Genomic DNA, 18,080 nt, shown 5'->3' with positions numbered 1-18,080 from the left:
GTTTACCCAGCAATTAAATACAGCATGTGTATATTAAAACGAGCTATGTGTGTGTGTGTGTGTGTGTGTGTGTGTGTGTGTGTTTAAGATGGGAGATTTAATTTAGCGTTTTCTTTATTACAAGTTTATTACAACTTTGCGAATAATGTAAAATATCACTGTATAACTCTGCAGGTCTGCCCTGTAGTCTATAAAAGACATATTGTAGTCCCGAATAATGAGTAGACCAATAGTGCATATTAATTGTAATCCAATACATAAATAAATGAGAATAAAACAAATTTCAAAGACGGTTTACAGGGGCCAGCTGCCAGAACACATTTTTAAATACAAAAATACACAAATATACTAATTTATATTATTATAATTATTACTATCCAAACAAACAAAGATGATCACAATACATGGCTATGGTACAAGTAATCAACTTTTGATTGATTTTCCTAAAACATACACGTTTTAAGCTACATTATTAAAGTATAGAAATTATTTTGTCCTAGTAGTTTGTATGGGACTATTGGTAGACTCCTGTAAGTATTAGGCATTAACCTCCTGAGACCCGAATGTCCTAAAATAAAGACATGACATTTTCTCCCAACTACATCAAATATACATTTTCTACATTCATTTTTTTATCCTTATATGAGGACTATTAGGAATGATTCTTTTGCCAACCTTCTTCCTGTTTGATGACATTGAATACGTTCATAGTTTTCAGGTGCTAATAAAGAGAAACAGTGAAGAGAACATACAATATCCACAGGAATATTAGAGAGAAAAAATATGGCCAAAATGGTTCTCCAGCTAAATGAACTTTAGTTATGTGATCAGTGAGGCTAACTTTACTTTAATCCACAGAGTGCTCATTTAAGTCTGGCTGGACAGAAAGGTATTCAGTAGCTGGATACAAAAACTTTAAATACATAAGATGCAAAAATCACTATGGCTATTCAACATCGCAGAACCCAGCATTAATACATTCTGTCAGGCTTCAGACACGGTTCCCAGATACGATTTCTGGTACTATTTTATTCAATCTTTGCATAAAAAAAAACTATTAAAATTGGTGCGACACAGTCTTTAAACAAAAAATTAAGAGTTTGCAATTTTGTTTCAATATAGCCTAATGCAAGGCAAACTGTGATGAGTTAATCCTAATGGATTGTTTTCGCCCATCCCACTATTACAGTGCAGAACATGACATGTTACACAGATAGGAATAAAGCAATGGATTTAAAAATATTATTGTTTATAAATTACAGATCTACCTGGCCTAGAGAGAGAGAGAGAGAGAGAGAGAGATCCTCTTATCTTGGATGCGCCTGTTTCTGATTGGCCCGTGGCCTGCTGCTTCTTGACGTCACTGCGGGAAAGAAGCGACCGTGCAGGCTTTTAGACCCGAAAACTAGAGACTCCAGAGCCAGCGCGCGAGAGAGAGAGCATCACAGCACACGAACGGAAGAGTCTGCTACAATCTGAAGCTCAGATCGGCCTATGAAAGGTCAGTCAAAGCCACGTGCATCTTAAATTAAACACGAAACCACGACTGTGCTGAATTCATGGGAGGAAATCCCCCATGTTGGAAATAAACTGCATAGTTCGTGCTCACTGGATCTTAAAGAAACACCATCCCAGGCATCGCGGACTTACAGGGGAAAACGCGCCATGGTTGATGGCATTAACGATCACGATTTATTTTATTTTTGGAAGCGAATGTTTAGAAGTGCAACACACATCGCTGGTAAAGTATCTTGCGCGGAGGTGATTTTGCTTGGCAGACACAGAGAAGACCACTTAGATGTCCCCAGCATTCGGGTACTTAGGCTAACACTTTGCATCATGAGCACGACAGAAAGGATTACGTACAACATCATAAAAAGTAAGATTTTGTATTTCATTGTTAGGAATTACACTTTGTCTGTAGATAATATAAACTTAATTATAATGATCATAGTAACAAAGTCAAAGACCAGCGTGTAATTGTAGTTTTATCAAAAAATTGTGATTAAGTTTATTAATGAAGACACTTGAATGCTTGTAAAGGTACTAACTACAAAAGGCAGTAATAAGGAATCTTTTCAATGTCTTTTCTCAAATCAGACCATGAATCAGAGGCAATACAGCTAAAATGTCATACATTCATTTGCAAAAGAATATCAAAGTTTAGTAACATTATTAGGAATACACGGTGTAATAATGTTCGCCTATTATATAAGAGAGTACCGTCTCGAACCTGTAGTTAAACTGTGTTATGTATGAACTGCAAAAGTATGCAACAATGACAATAAGGGGTTTACGTTGTAAAAAGTTATAAAGATAATAAAGATGTTTTTAAAAATGTACTTCAGAATATTAGAGTGGCATAAGTTGGCGTACTTTAAACTGTTTTCATGTTTAAAAATAAGGTTTTAAAGGTAAAAAAAAAATTAAAAAGCAAAAAAAAAAGAATGTTGCAGTCCTATAATAAATATTATTTTTATATTTATAATTGTAATCAAACGTACGCGAATTCACAAAACATACCATGGAGATGGGATTGTTTGTTCTTGTTTATATAATTCTATATAAATTGTCCTGTATTATAAAATACAATAAAATATATGCATTAATCTAAATATATTTATTCGCTATTTAATCTTATGTATAACAATTTGCAACACAACAGGTAAGCCAAGCAGTCACAAAGAAATCAAACCCAATGACGTCATACGCCGCGCGGTCCAGAGTAATGTAGGGTCATTATTAAGGGGCGGTGTCTAAATTTAGAGCAGTTATAGCCAAATAATAATACCTTTTAATAATTCATAAAATTCTTAAACATTTTTTTTTTTTTTAAATAAACATTTCCACTTTTAATGGAGTTTTTTAGGCCCAAATATTATTATAATAAAATATTTTTTGTCAGAATGTTGCAGTTTTTTTACAAGAAAATACAATTCGATTAGATTCCATACCTAAGTTTCTATTAGTTCCCACGCAATCTCATAAAATGAATGGGTTACAACTTAGTAATTTATGGAGTGGTAATTTCAGTAAATTACACTAAATATTTTTTTTTCTCCCGCCATATTTTTTTTCTTACTGAAGGAAGGTGCATTACATAACAAGTAAATGTATTCCCTGATAAAGATGTATGCGTTGCCGTATTAGTTTTGGTCTATTACAGTTTAATAAGGACATTAGTCATGGGACAAGTGATTAAGCATGTTAAAAATAGCAATCCAGCAGCAAACCACAATATGTAACAGTAAACATAATTTTAAAATAAAATCCTGATCGCATTGAGATTTCTGTTCAGAATATAATGTTTATTGTTTCATCTAAAATGAATACACGTCCCAACAAAAACGAAACGCTAAAAGGGCCAAAGTGAATGCGAACTGAGGAACAGGACAGACAAATAAGATCTATTTTAGGAATATTAATCTTGTTTTGGCAGAATGACAAGTCTACAGCACAGGCAACTCACGTTGAATAATGCTCAGGCCTTGTTCATACAAATGCGTATCTATTACAGGATTCAGATGACATTAAAAACCAAAATACATCCCTGTGTTTGTTTGCTAACATGTTAACCTTGTTTTTTGTTCATAATCAGGTCTGCTCTTATGCTGTGCTCCTCGTTACTTGTGTCGTGTGTGAAGGGGTCGGTTGCTATCTTTGGTTATCTAGCTGTATGAGTGTTTCTCCTCCGTCATAAAGCTAGATAACCGAAAGTAGGAGCGGTCTCCTGTACTGCGCACTGCTCTTGTGTCTAGGGCATGGGCAGGAAAAATACTGACCTCTGCGTGCAGAAATATCATAGGGAAGGTAAGCGTCTGTCTCGCCACAATTTTGTTACGCACTCTAGTGTATTAAATTCTTAGTCGTAGTTTTCTATAATACCGAAAATGCTATTTATTTATACTGAATACTGAAACCTGATAATCGACTTTCTAGAATATTGGAAAAAGAAAAAATTGGTGTTCTACATAGTAGACTGACTTCTTACATAGTAGAACACCAAGAAAGATAGTTTTGGCGTTCTAAAATATAAGATTTTTGCAGTATAAAATAGCCTAATGACGTCTAACTACTTTACATTTAGGCATTTGGCAGGCGCCCTTATCCAGAGCGACTTACATTTTTATCTCAGAACAATGGAAAAAGTTTTGGCTGTTTAAAACAAGTTTTTTTTTTTAATATAATGAAATACTGTCATCTGACTGCTGACATTTTAGAATACTAATAAAAAACATAATATCCTGGAATATCCTATCCTGGACTCCAAATAGGCAGACTTACGCTATGAGTCACTTTTGGGCTTTGTTAACAAGCTTTTCTACCGGTTTTTCAATTATTCATATTGTTTTTTTTTACAGTAGTATTCAGGCATTTCCCCCCTCATGCTACTGTAGGTTATTGCACAAGCCAGTTTATATTAAAAGTTACATATAACCTATTAATGTGAGAGGTGAGTTGGTATTCGGATGAGTTCACACACATTAAATCCAACAAACCTACTCTTCCCACTTTTCAGTTTTTAGAAATAATTTGCATGAGAATTGCTTGTTTTATTCAGGCAGTGTAATACAAATCAAGGCCTACTTAGCAGGTAGTAAGGTTAGATATTAATTGTTTTATCATAAAAACTCCACTGCTAAAATAAGTAGGAAAACCTTTGTATTGTTTCAAACTATTATTATATTTATTCAATTATATACATCATTTGCATTCTCAGTTCAGTTGGTATTTAATAAACAATCCCACTTTTTTAAATACATACACACACAGACACTTTGCTATCTGTGAATTTTCTTAGCTATGCAGAGTGAGGAACTAGAATCCACCCACATGCTGCTGCCATTTATATATATATATATATATATATATATATATATATATATATATATATATATATATATATATATATATGTTCATGTTCATTCCTATTTAAATCATACCCAGAAAAAAGGTTGGTGTTGGATTTAAATCTACAGGGAAAAATAGAAAATGAATAGAAAATAAAAGTAAATTTAACACTAGAAGTTTTACAGGATAAGGCTCTACTAATGCCCTACAAGTCAATTCAGCCTACCTCAAGCTCTTCATTCAGATTACCTATGTATATATGACTCTGTCACTGTCACTAGCACATGAATGTGATAACTGCTTTCTTTCATCCAACAGGGCTACATTACAGCCTATAGCCCTCTCAGCCATGAGGCTTACAGTGGCGCTCAATAGGCGTGTAGTGGTGCTCAATGGCTTGAGCACAGTTCTTACTAATTGGTTTGATTTGGAGGGACTTGTGAAAGGCCTGTGCTGCATTTTCCCACGACGGCACAGATTTCTGCCCGAAGTGGTTCAGGGGGCCAGTGTGGATTTTTTTCCCCTACACAAAGACAGTAGATGATGAGGCAGCTTATGGGTTGGCTGTCTCTCATTTGAATAATTACACACATGCACGCGCACTTACTCACACGCGTGCTCTCTCTCTCTCCCCCTCCCTCTCTCTCTCTCAGACACACACAGCTATATAACTATCACAAAAGAAGGACTGAAGCACACCTGTATTTATCAAAAAGCATTATTTGGTGAACATAATTAAAAGGCAGTCCTCTATGAGGACAAATCCAATGCTCTTTTCACAAAAAAGGAGGAAAAAAAACATGTCAGCTTTTGAGTGAAAATCCAGCTCAAAAACGGTTCATACCCAGATCCCCACGTTAAGAATCTCAATTTCATTTAATTGTCAAAACAAATTTCCCACTTGTGGGACTAATAAAGGTTTATCTTATCTTTGTCCAGAATATGTAAAGGACATATATGATACTTATTTCTGATCACAAATGATCACATATCAAATTATTATTATTTTGCTTATATACAAATACTTATATACATAAACATATATGTTTTAATGCCAGGAACAGGGCATGAATACAGTAGTTTACAGCCATAATTTAGGTAAAATTTACAAAACACCTATATTCTGTGACAAAATGAAAAAACAGTCTAATTGTGGAACTTAGGATTGCAACACATTTGTCCAGGGCAGCTGTTTCATGTGGCCACAAGGGAACAGATATTACATGAACCTTGACTGTGGTCTGTTGTCACTATGCTGTATTGAAGTGGCTTTGTTACTGGTTTAGTCACAGTTAGCTACTTAACCACAACATTAGCATCACATCACCAGGAGGCTCATTGTAAAAAAAAAAGCCAACATCTGTTTGTAACCACAAAGACAAGCAGTACAGCTAAGTAGGCCTATTAGATATGTCATCGTAATGTGTAACTACCAGTATTCATTACTCATTTCATATATTCAAAAGATCTTGTTTGATAGTATGATAGAATGAAAGAATATAGTATGATAGAATGAAGTCAGTGATCTACAACTAGCCCTGCCAACACCAAGGAAAATGAAAACAAGATAGATAGATAGATAGATAGATAGATAGATAGATAGATAGATAGAAAATGTACCATTTATTTTTAATTCAAACATATTTATGAAGGCTAACAGCAAATAATAACAAACAATCTCATTAAGAGGACGTTTGCCAATATTTATCACCTTAAAAGTATTTTTAAAAGTACTTAAATTATTGACAAACTTCTCAGAAGTTTCATACTATGTGTATATTACCTGTAATAATTTGCAGAGTTTTATGATTAAATAATTATACAGGTACATATTGTGATTTCAATGTTTACGCAATTAATTGTGTGATTTTCATTCTAACCTCTAGCTCCTTCCTGACCGCAGAGTTTGCTTGAGAGACAGGACCACCATGCATTGGTACAACACTACGTGGTAAGATCATCCAATATCTCCCATGAATTCAGAATGGGTTCATTGTGTGGTTATGCAAGTGTGAATCATATTAAACAATGCAACTGAAACAGATAAATATTGACAAAATATGCTTGATATTTTATTCACACATCCTGGCACTGAAAAATAGAGGAATAGAAATTATAAACCAAGTTCAAGCAGCAAATAGTTTTTGCAGCCATATTTTTATTTATGGTACAGAAAGAATCACATTGTAGCTTTGAAATTTAACCACCTGTTCCAGAAACAGAACATGGAGGATGGATGAAGAGGAAATTAGAAACATCAGCACTTGTACCAGTCTCTTTACCCTTTGGCATATTTTATCTTTATTCTCGTCATTTTATGTAATTTTATATTGTGTGCGTGTGTATTGCCACTCTCGTGTCTACACACTCATCACCCAGCACTGGATGCTCACGGATCTTGACATAACCTATCACTGTGAAAAGTTGCTCTGATTTCCAGCCTTCTACAGAAATAAAAATTCATTGTCCCATTTTAGTTTGGTTTCCTCAAGTTGACTGTTTTTTACAGTACTAAACAGCTATCTTTTTTAATGTTTTATGCCAGTGCTTACATAATATTTTGTTTAGTAATAATTTTTTTGTGTGTATAAAACACAGAATGTTAGTTAGCATCATATATCAAATACAGCGCTTGAAATATCCGTCAGTTAATACTAATTGAAGCTGTAAAACCATTGCTAATGCATAGAAGTCAATGATGCTATGGTAAAGCCACAAAATACATTTTTATGAATTATAGATAAGATCAAAGAGAGTGAGACAAAATTTGAATGTCTTTTGGCGTGCTTCAGAATACGCAGTTAGAATGACTTCAGGACATTAGGCTGGGGGCTTCAGTGCAATAAATGAGCAGAGAGAGGAAATTATATGTCTGTCTCCATCTCAATAATGATAAAAATGTATGGCTAGCTATCATATTACATATTACTGTTATGTAAAATTAATGCAAGCAAAGAAATTTTGTCATCATTCATTAACAATGATCTTTTCCAGCTAAACTGGTTACCCAGCTAAATTAAATAAGGGTTATGCGATGAAATTATGGGTGGACAGCAATTGATGGTGAAGCTGATTTAGTACACCTATCCTGCAACCACTACATTAACCACACAACTAAAAGCTACAAGAATCCAAAGAGCCAGGGGTTACACTGTCTGCAATACTACATTTAGTGTTTCACTTAACAAACCATCAAAAAAAGCAGGAGCAGAAATGGTAAAGCCAGCAACTGTCAAGATATTTACTGTGAATTTTCCTTAGCAGAGACTATGAAGGAAATACAGTTTTTTGTTTCTTTTTTTTTTTTTCTATCTAAAGAAAGATTATATGGTAGTTGCCATGACATCTGCTTTGGCAGTGATTAAAAGGGCCTTTTTCTTTAATTGTGCTTTACTCTTGTCCCCCCCATAGTGACTGCCAAGCCATTCACACTGTCTTGATGGAGCATAATAGCAAAAAAAGGCCATCTAAATGAAAGAGCAAAAAATAATGGTCAACTTTCATCCTCTTTCTACCAGCCTCCTCCCTCCATCAACGGAAGCATTCGGTGCCATGTGTGCCCCCCGGAGCAGAGGGCGGGAGAAGAGAAAAATGATGTGCAAGAGGCCACAGTTCATGTGCCAGTGGAGACAAAGAGGCTGCCAGTTGCCACGATCCCCACAGATGCTGAAGATTGGAGCTCTGAATGAGGGGCTGTGCTTTGAGGAAGCCATCTTGATGGAAAGGCTGGCTGCCTGCTTCCTAAAATGGCTGTGTTGGCATGAGGTATGTTTGCATCGTTGTCTCTGTTTAACCAAGCTTTTGCCATTAGTTTTAATTTACAGCAAAGCTTTGAGCTCACTTAAATCTTAGCACTGGCCATAATGATCATCTCATCAATTACCTCAGTTAATCAAAATTCAGAAAACTTAAAATTCCTGCTTCTTGGCAATATGTTAAAATATTACCTATTGTTCATCATCAACTGTTATTTCTGAACCTAGCTTTAATGATCTTGTAGTGAAATTATTCTATTAAATGAGCAACAGTGACAGGCTTTTTAGTTAAGATCAACAGAATGTCATACTAAAGTTACCTAAATAATAAAAACTGGCTATACAGTAATAAGGTGATCACATGTAATCTTCCTTCGTTAGTTATTATCTATGAGACTAAATCACCGATTTATTTAATTAAAATATGTATAATCAGCCTGCACAATGAAGATAAAGGGTGATTGAAAAATATAGGAAAATTAAAATTATATAATAGAAACATTGTTCTCATCACATCAGATGTCACTTTACCTTTATATGCAGATCATTACTTGTCAAATTTGGCAGAACCGTCTGTGAAAAGACTATAAGATAACTACTTAGCTTTTGACCAAAAGTATCAATATGTATACTCTCATCCTTTTGACCAGTATCAATATGTATACTCTCATCCTTTTGACCCATTTTTAAGTGCTCTCAGGCTCTTTATCAAGTACTTTTTAAAAAATATTTTTTTTACTCTTAGGGGCCTGCAATATAGAGAAGTTGCACTGCTTCTCCTACATTATCTACCATTAATCTTCTAATGAGGTGTCAAAGCCACTCCTTTCAAATGCTATCATGTTGTAAATAGACATAGGCAACTCATAAAAAAAACCCAGCAAATTTGCATTGTAGTAATGTAGTGTATAGTAAATATACCTTGATGTTTCTGAAGTAAAACATTTATCAATTTAAAAGCATAATATTTGGTTAAATTGGGCTCTTCTGCTCTTTTTTACTAACCTGGAAAAACAAATCACATCATCCTGTACATGTACAATGGATGGCTTTTAACAGACTAGACCAGCGTTTCTTAAACTTTTTCCATCCAGGCACTTTGTGAAATTAAATTGCACAGACCCCCCCAGTATAGATGCGTCTTATGAACACATTTCAGCTATTTAAATATCAGGGACATTAGTTAGTTTTGTACAGTAGTCCTCTGGCTATTTATTAGAGCTACAGATATTTTATTCTGTTTGTTCAATTTTATTTTAACTTTAACCCAACAGAATACATTAGATTTAAGTTGGAATTATTTATAGGCTTAGAGTTAATCAGGGTTAGGTTCCTTACATGACCAGAGAAATAGGCTAATAACTTTGAGAACTAAGTGTAACACCTTGGATAATGATAGATTGCAATTTGTCCACAAGTGTATCAAAATTACAATTCAAACCCCTTGGGGTCCTCAAACCCAACTTTGAGAACCAATGCACTGTTCTTTGGTTCACAAATGTAAGGCTAGACATGTATTTTATAGATAGTAATTAAAAAATGACAGTATTTAGCTAATATTAGATGAAAACACAACATCTTGACATTACAATATGGGTAGGTTTGTCAATGCTGGAAGCCATGCAGATGTGGATGTAGTGATTGTTGACAATCGATGCAATCATCCTATTACCTTTATATTATAGAAGTATCACAACATGCACGTTTTAAGTACTGTATCATGTGCCAGTATGCTGGTTCTACAAAAACAGTATATCTAAAAGGTTGTTATCATTGGAAGGTGATGAATAAGAAACTTTGAATCCTTGTGGGTGTGACTACAAAAATACTATATTTGTGAGACAAGACTTAAATATCAACAAGAGAGCGATACAGAATTGTTAGGAACAACATTGGTCGCATTTTAATGTATAAAATATTTTAAAAGAATAAAATGAAAACGGGTTGTGAACGGCATTTCTTAAGTCCTGGTGCAGGACACATCTTACCTGCAGGAAGAATGCTAAAGACAGTCTGGCTTTAACAAAGGCTGATTCTTTGTCCTAATTGCGTTTATGTAAAAAAACGCCATACATCACAATGAGAATGTTAGACTCTTCGTGTGGAAGGCAAATAACTGGAGTTCAAAATGAAGCCATGAGAAACGCTTTTCCTGTTTTTTTGTGCTTCGAAGATGAAGAAGAAAAAACAAAAAACGGAAGCAACAACGCAGACGCAGTGTGTTAATGAAAAAGAGGACACGCGCTAGTATTAGCATAATTGCATAGGCGCGCGCGCTTACAATTAAAGGCGCAGTGACGCTTTAATGCAGCCTCAGTTTCTGAAACAGCATCGAGCAGTTTCATGTTACATTGAGGTGTGTGCGTGTGTGTCGAGGTCACACGAGACAGCATCAGCTCGTGAATTCAGGTGATAAATCCTTGTGTGAAACGACATCCACAGGAGTAATCCCTGGCATTTTCAAGCATGCATTATGATGGTCAATATAAATAATTTGTTTCATTTTCAATTTTTAATAAAAAATTTTTTTCAATGCGTTCAGTAGAATAAAAATCCGTCAAACCCAGATTTAGAGCTCTCACAGAGCAATGATAGCATAAACAAGAACTACCTGCAGGAGGGCACATATTCAGTACGCCTAAATGTCATGCACATTAATGCATAGTGTGGGAGATGCTTTCGCATCCGTAATGGGCATAAATGCACAGGAAACTATTTGAATGCCTAATCAAATGCCTCCTGACAAATATGTGAGATGCTGGTTATGGTTATGCAATGGACAAATTCAGTCATATTTAAAAGTGAATTGTGGTGTGTTTTAATATATAGTCATGTACTGATGAACATAGAATTTGGCACGTGACTGTAGACTGACTACATTCATGGTCACAATTGTATGTGGCTGAAATAAGAGCGCTTTGCCTTTAATAGCTGTTTTCTAATTAGGCGTGTATTACTGGGGGAAGGGGAGGGGAGAGGAGAGGAGGCTCCCCTTCCTGCTTTGCATCTTTCAGACCTTTATGTCCAAGATCTTTACTGCCTATGTGCATAAGATATACACAGAATTCACAGAACAATAACCCATAAAGATATTACTTTAAACACTAGTATGTATGTGCACAAAAAACACTTAGAGTTTAATTTATTTATTCTCTAAATGCCATTTTATGTATTATGTATATGAGATGCAGTGTGTAGACACGTATGCGCGCGTGTGTGTGTACGTATAATGTAACCGCTGCAGAACATTGGCGTTAAGTGTTAATTATGCTACTTGGCACGGTGCCAATCCTATACCAGATTTTTCCAGTTTTCAAGATGCAAATTAAAATGAGCTTTGTTACTGAGGTTCAGCACTAACAGCCGTTGTGTTTTTTTAGCAGTGTAGGATAAATGTATACCTTGTTGGTTAATGATGCAGTTTGAGACAAAGAATCAGGATAATGACTGTATTCGTGTTCAACACAAACTGCATGCTTGCCTTTTTCCTGGGAATTTTTATTTCATGTGGTAGAGGTTTAATCTACATTTGGATGTAGCTTGTGCTGTGTAAATAAAGGGTGGATAAAACCATGACCATTTTTTAGGATACAGAAGCTGACCTCTAAACATGTAACCACACCGAACTGTGTTTTAAAACTGGATAGCATTATACTGTCCTGCACTGCTTCTCAGCATATAATATTTTTTATGAGTAGTGTAGTATGCTGGTTGCCTTTGTCTTTAATAGACAGAGCTTGAAAATGACTGATTAGGAATCTAGCAGTGCTTATTAGGGCAAGGGTGTGTGTGCCTGTGTGTATGGAGGGGAAATGTGGTCACAAGGATAGGAATATCTGGTATGGGTGTAGGCATAGTATTAAATAGCTGTATTAATCATTTCTGTGGAGGTTTTCACAAGAACAGAAAGACAAATGCGTTGTGATCTGTCAAAAACCAAAAATAAACAAAAAAAAATGTATTCATGTTTTTCTAAAAAAAATGATCCAACAAATTATTTGCTAACACATTGGTCCCGAAACTACATATTATGACAAAAATTTAATTTTTGGCTTGGAAACATTCGTGAATTGTTGGCTTGGAAACATTCGGACACATAGGAGTAAAATCTGCAGCTGTAGGGTACATGTTGGTAAACACTTAGACATTACTGCATTATTATTCTGATCCTTGTCTGCCCTCTACAATAGCAGCATTGTGAGTGTAGCTCTTGACGTGATTCTGTGGTGCCCCTTTTTCCCACCATTGTCATGGTGGATAGGGAGTAAGAGACACAGAAGGCACTAGACTGGGAAAGATGCTCAATTCCAGATGGAGCCAAATGCCTAAATTAGCACCCAAACCCTGCGAGACAATCTGCTGAAGAGGAAGGGAAAAAAAACAACAACATGGAGAGCCTTTATTTTACTGTAAATGTGGAGAAATGGGTGTGAATGTATAGGTGTCTAAACTGGTTCATGTGTGTGAACATGTAATAGCAGCCATCTTTAAGTAATGTTTGTATAGGCCTATTTAGTGCAGATAGTGATAGTGTTATCTATTCTGCTACACACAAAAGACAATATGAATTAATATATACTATTTTGCCTTATAACAAAAATAAAACAATAGGTCTGAACATGAGATTTCTGGAAAAAAAAATTGACATGGATATGACAGACAGCCTGTCTTTTTTTGCCCTTCTGCCAGGGCAGAGCAGTTGGAAGAGCAATTAATTAAAGCACCATTATAATATATTACCCAAAAGAATTGAGCCATCGTTATAGAACACGACAGAAAAAGAGAGCAAAAGTTTACACCAGGGACTGGGACTGCATTTCATGAGAAAGCTATGAAGTATTGAAGACAAAACAGGGAATAATTTAATCCCAGAGTAGTGAATAAGAGACAAAATAAATCTTGCTGTGTTAAACTTACCTGGACCCCTGACCACATTAGTTAAGGACACTTTTAGGAACAGATAACTACATGATATGGCTGGTGTTTGTATAAAGAGAATCTTTGGGCCCACCATGTGTAGTGAGGAATGGGTGGTGATATCTGCTGTATGGGGAGGGGCAGGAGAGCTTTACTGTCTAGCTCTGCCCATGACCCCATGTGGCAGATGCTGCAGCTGGCATGCTAATAGCAAAGGCCTATTGGAGCTGACTATCTGGGAAAATTTGTCTGGCATACTAACAGTATTTCCAGCAGACTCCTGTCAAAATCCCTCTGCCCCAAGCCCCCACCCCCCAATTTTATATCATGTCATCTTTCATTGCTAGTATCGTGAACATTTTTGTTTGTTTTTAATATTACAATCACTTTTAATTTAACAGAGGGAAATCTGTTTTCAGTACTGTGATATATGGCACATGGTGAAAATGACACTTACAGTAATGTATTACATAATAAACCTAATATATGTCTGTTATGTTTGTAATCCTTACATACCATGGAAGACATAAGGGTACTTGAAACTACCATAGTATTCAGTCAACATTGTAAGAATCTCATCAAACCACCTCTGGGATTTCTTTGTTAGTTTTTTTTTTTTTTTTTTGGTGAAATCACTTTTTCATCCATTGTGCCCACCTCAGCTGCTGATCCTGTTTTAATCCCAGCATAAAAATGATTATCCTGAGAATCCTTGTTCTCAGCTTTGTATCAGCTACTGGGGCACTTTCAAATGGCCCGTTTCATTCACTTTGCCTCATTACTGGCCAATTGGCCGTAAAACATTTGACATGAGAATGCTGGCCTTGCAAAAAAATGAAATCTTAACATGTGAAAAACTTTATTAAACCTATTCTTAGACTTTTGCACAGCTTCCAACCCTAAACTAGTCTTTTTCTATAGGCAGATGTTTTGCTAACATGATTTGAAGAATTTTCTTTTTCAGAAAGAAAAGCAAATTGCCTGCAAATAGTTTTAACTGTTAGAAATACGTTTAATAATCTTATGGTTGGTTTACAGTAATCTTGTAATACTGAATTAAGATTAATTTTTTAATTTTACTATATTTAAGCTAATATATATATATATGGGAAATATATATATATATATATATATATATATATATATATATATATTAATAGAAATTTGGGGTAGACTCCAAAACTACAGAACAACTGTTTGGCTTGTTTCATCCACATCTGAATTGATGCTAGTTGTGATAATATCTATATTGTATATTTAAAGTTCACAGATGTGGCCAGGCTTCAATCCTGCTTTAAATTTTTTCTTATTGCACCACTGCCATACCCATGTGGCCACTTATACTTGTGGAAAATATATACTAAAAATAAAATCACCTAAGTGCCCAGTGTTTTCTGAGCTCTTTGCACCCATTATGATAAACGTGTTTTCTGTACAGGCCCATAATAATAGATGTTTAAGCAGTCTGGTAGAAACTGATTGAGAGTTTTACTATGCTAAACAATGATAGATTTGAAGAAATCAGCTAAAATCCTAAAACAAGGGGATAAATTAGACACAACTAACTGTATTATGAGACAATTTGAGAATGTTCAAGAATTACCAACATTGCAACAATATAAAAAAAATATATATATTATGTCTATGTAACCCCACATGGCAAAGGTAGGGTGACATAGTGGTTAAACCTGACATGACTTTAAATTAAATGCAAATCAATACAGTTAATTTTATATTGTTTTTTTTTTTTAGTTTCTATACCAGTGTCAAGTTCAAGTCCACCTGGAAGGGTGTCTAGCCAAGACCAGACAGACTGGATACTTCTTCATCCAGTTCTGTCAACTTTGTCTCCCTATTCACCCCCCAATAAGGGGAGGGGGCTCTCAGTGTAGGGCAGTTGCCAAGGGATAGGGGGCAGACGGGCCCAGAAATGTGTTGCTGAAAAGACCAGCCTGTCAACGTGTCTAAGGGAAGTCAGGCTAGTTGCCCCCCCACACCCACATACACACTCCACACGCCATTCCTAGCAGCTGGGCACAACTACAGTGTGAGTGTGGTGCATTTCCAGGGCCTGGGAAAGTCGGCTTTGCAATGAGCACTTTATATTCATCAGGCCCTCCCTCCTCCCTCTCTCTCAGTGACTTTGGTAAACAGCCCCCCCGATCTTAAGTGTCTAGTCTATCTCCATCATCCCCCTTCCGCAATGTCTATTCACCTCATGGTTTAAAAAAGGTAAAAAGCACAGCAGACCCTAAATATTAGACTTTATTTCATTTAGTACTGCATTTAGTTGCTACAGATTTATCCAAAAAGATTGTTGTATGTACAATGTTCATATGGATGAAGCATGTTAGGTAGTCAATGAGGCTGGCTAATATTTTCTTACAGGTCACACACTGATATAGAAACTAATTGCTGCATTACATAAAAGAATTAGAGAAGCACTTTTCAAGACAGTGCAAAGCAGCAGATTTTCATTTTTTTGTTCCGTGTATAATTCTGTAGTGCACTGTGATATGGGCTTATGGGCAATTATGGTAAATGTTTTTTTATTATTATTTTTTAAATTATATATAGTGCTAAGCTGTGTGTGTGTGTGTGTGTGTGTGTGTGTGTGTGTGTGTGTGTGTGTGTGCGTGCGCACAAGGATATATGGGTGCACATGTGAATACAGTAACTAAGAGTGTACAGTAAGAAGGAAATATCTAGTGTGTGTGTGTGTGTGTGTGTGTGTGTGTGTGTGTGTGTGTGTGCACGCATGTGAGGTTGTGTTTTCTTGAGGTCTCATTGAAGTCGGAGGACGAGTATCGAGAATAAAAGGCCAATGATTTGCATAAGCTGCATGCTGTCTGAGGCCATGGGGGTGGAAGCTGGGGAGGGAAAAAAACGATATAAGGGAACATAAAAAAGGAAAGAAAGAAACCCCATATTGTGCAGGCAGAGAGAGAGGGTGCTTGAATGAGGGAGAGGGTGAAAATTAACAGAGAAAGAGGTCTCACTAAGTCTCCTGGAGGGATTAAATTGTTCAGAAGCCTCTCTACATATAATTTGGTCAAATTGGTAATAGCACCACTACATACTCCTCATACATGATGAGGAACAGCAGTGATTTTTATGACTTCATGAACAAAACAAGAACAACAGGATAAAGGGTGCTGTAAGGAAATTGGGGGAAATGACACTGCCAGTTTATCATATAAAATAGCTTGAATTAGACTGAACGTGTATTGACCTGTATTAAGCAAGATTATAACCATAAACTCGTAACATTTGAAGTTGCTGAAAACCACTACAAAACACAAAAAATGTAATACACAAACACCTTGTGTAGTTTAAATTAAATGGGATTATTGATGCATACTAACATGTTCACAAAACTACTCATGCATACACTTTACTTAAAATTTCATAAATCCATAAATAAATACATACACACATTTCAAGGACAAATTTTAATTTTAACCACAACATGTGTTTAGTGCTTGGCATACATGGCTCAAACGCAAAATCAATTTTAACTTATTTACTGTGTGTAAAGAACAAAGTTTATAACGTGACTGGATATTTAAAAATGTGTCTTAATTTATTACACATAATATGCTTCAGAAGTTTGATGAGTAATTCTAAAACAGTCTGTCTGTTTTCATTGTGTAGATTATGATGATAAGCCAATGTAATTGTTGTTTTTTTCCTAGGGACTCTTTTTAAGGACATCATGGAGGTGATCGGAGAGTAGACCCTATTCCCAAGTCCCTGGATCATTGTCATAAGGATCAGCAGCTCTGCTCCAGGATATCTAATGACTGCCTCTGGCTATCGTGCTGTGGACAATCAAAACTTTAGCAAAGGATGCGATATTAGAAAACTGATATATACCTTCTTTGAATAAATAATATGATGGCTCAAAATGCTAGCAAATGAAAATGTGCCTTACTGTGTGAAATGTTTACAATAAAAAATGTAGTTTACTCTTCATGACATTTGATAGACAATGTATAGTTTATGAATATAAGAAGACACTTTCGTTGCTTCTGTTTTAACTGTGCCTTCAGCGCTTCTGTCTCTTTGACAATAAATGATATGTATTTCTTTACATGATAAAAATTCTATACTGTACATTAAAACATCTCTTACAGTTTTCGATGAAATTTCAGTTGAACAGGAAATTCTCTTACATTTTCATAGTATTAAAATGTGCAATGAAATTTAGTCTTTTATGTGCAATGTGCAAACTTCAGCAGATGTTACAAAATTTCAGTTGCTATACTGTTTAACACTATGTTTTCTTTAACTAATACTTTTCTCAATGTTAGAGAAATAAAAATCAATAAATATGTGCAATATAAACTTGGTTTTTATGAGATGAATTCTGATTCTCAGAGCTAGTACCTTATTTTAATAGTTTGTCTATAGTTGAATAACGGCAGCCTGGCTCATACACAGCACACAAGGTGCATTACACCAAAAGCTTTTTAAATTAAAAACAGTAGTCTTCTGTAAAACACCTGCGTGTTTTACAGGTGCGTGATTAAATCCTTATTAAATAAGCAATTAATT

The 18,080-nt window shown here is 35.4% G+C and overlaps 1 long non-coding RNA gene across 1 annotated transcript; it reads left to right on the top strand.

Annotated features, from left to right (window-relative positions):
* Positions 1 to 1,525: 1,525 nt before the first annotated feature.
* LOC128542675 (uncharacterized) lies at positions 1,526 to 17,855 on the top strand. The gene is made up of 5 exons (XR_008365673.1): positions 1,526 to 1,879; positions 3,599 to 3,810; positions 6,738 to 6,802; positions 8,370 to 8,616; positions 17,219 to 17,855. It is a non-coding gene; the product is annotated as an uncharacterized LOC128542675 (long non-coding RNA).
* Positions 17,856 to 18,080: the final 225 nt, after the last annotated feature.

Source organism: Clarias gariepinus, chromosome 15, assembly GCF_024256425.1.
Source record: "Clarias gariepinus isolate MV-2021 ecotype Netherlands chromosome 15, CGAR_prim_01v2, whole genome shotgun sequence".
NCBI lineage: Eukaryota > Metazoa > Chordata > Actinopteri > Siluriformes > Clariidae > Clarias > Clarias gariepinus.
This window is presented reverse-complemented; position numbering and strand designations above follow the sequence as displayed.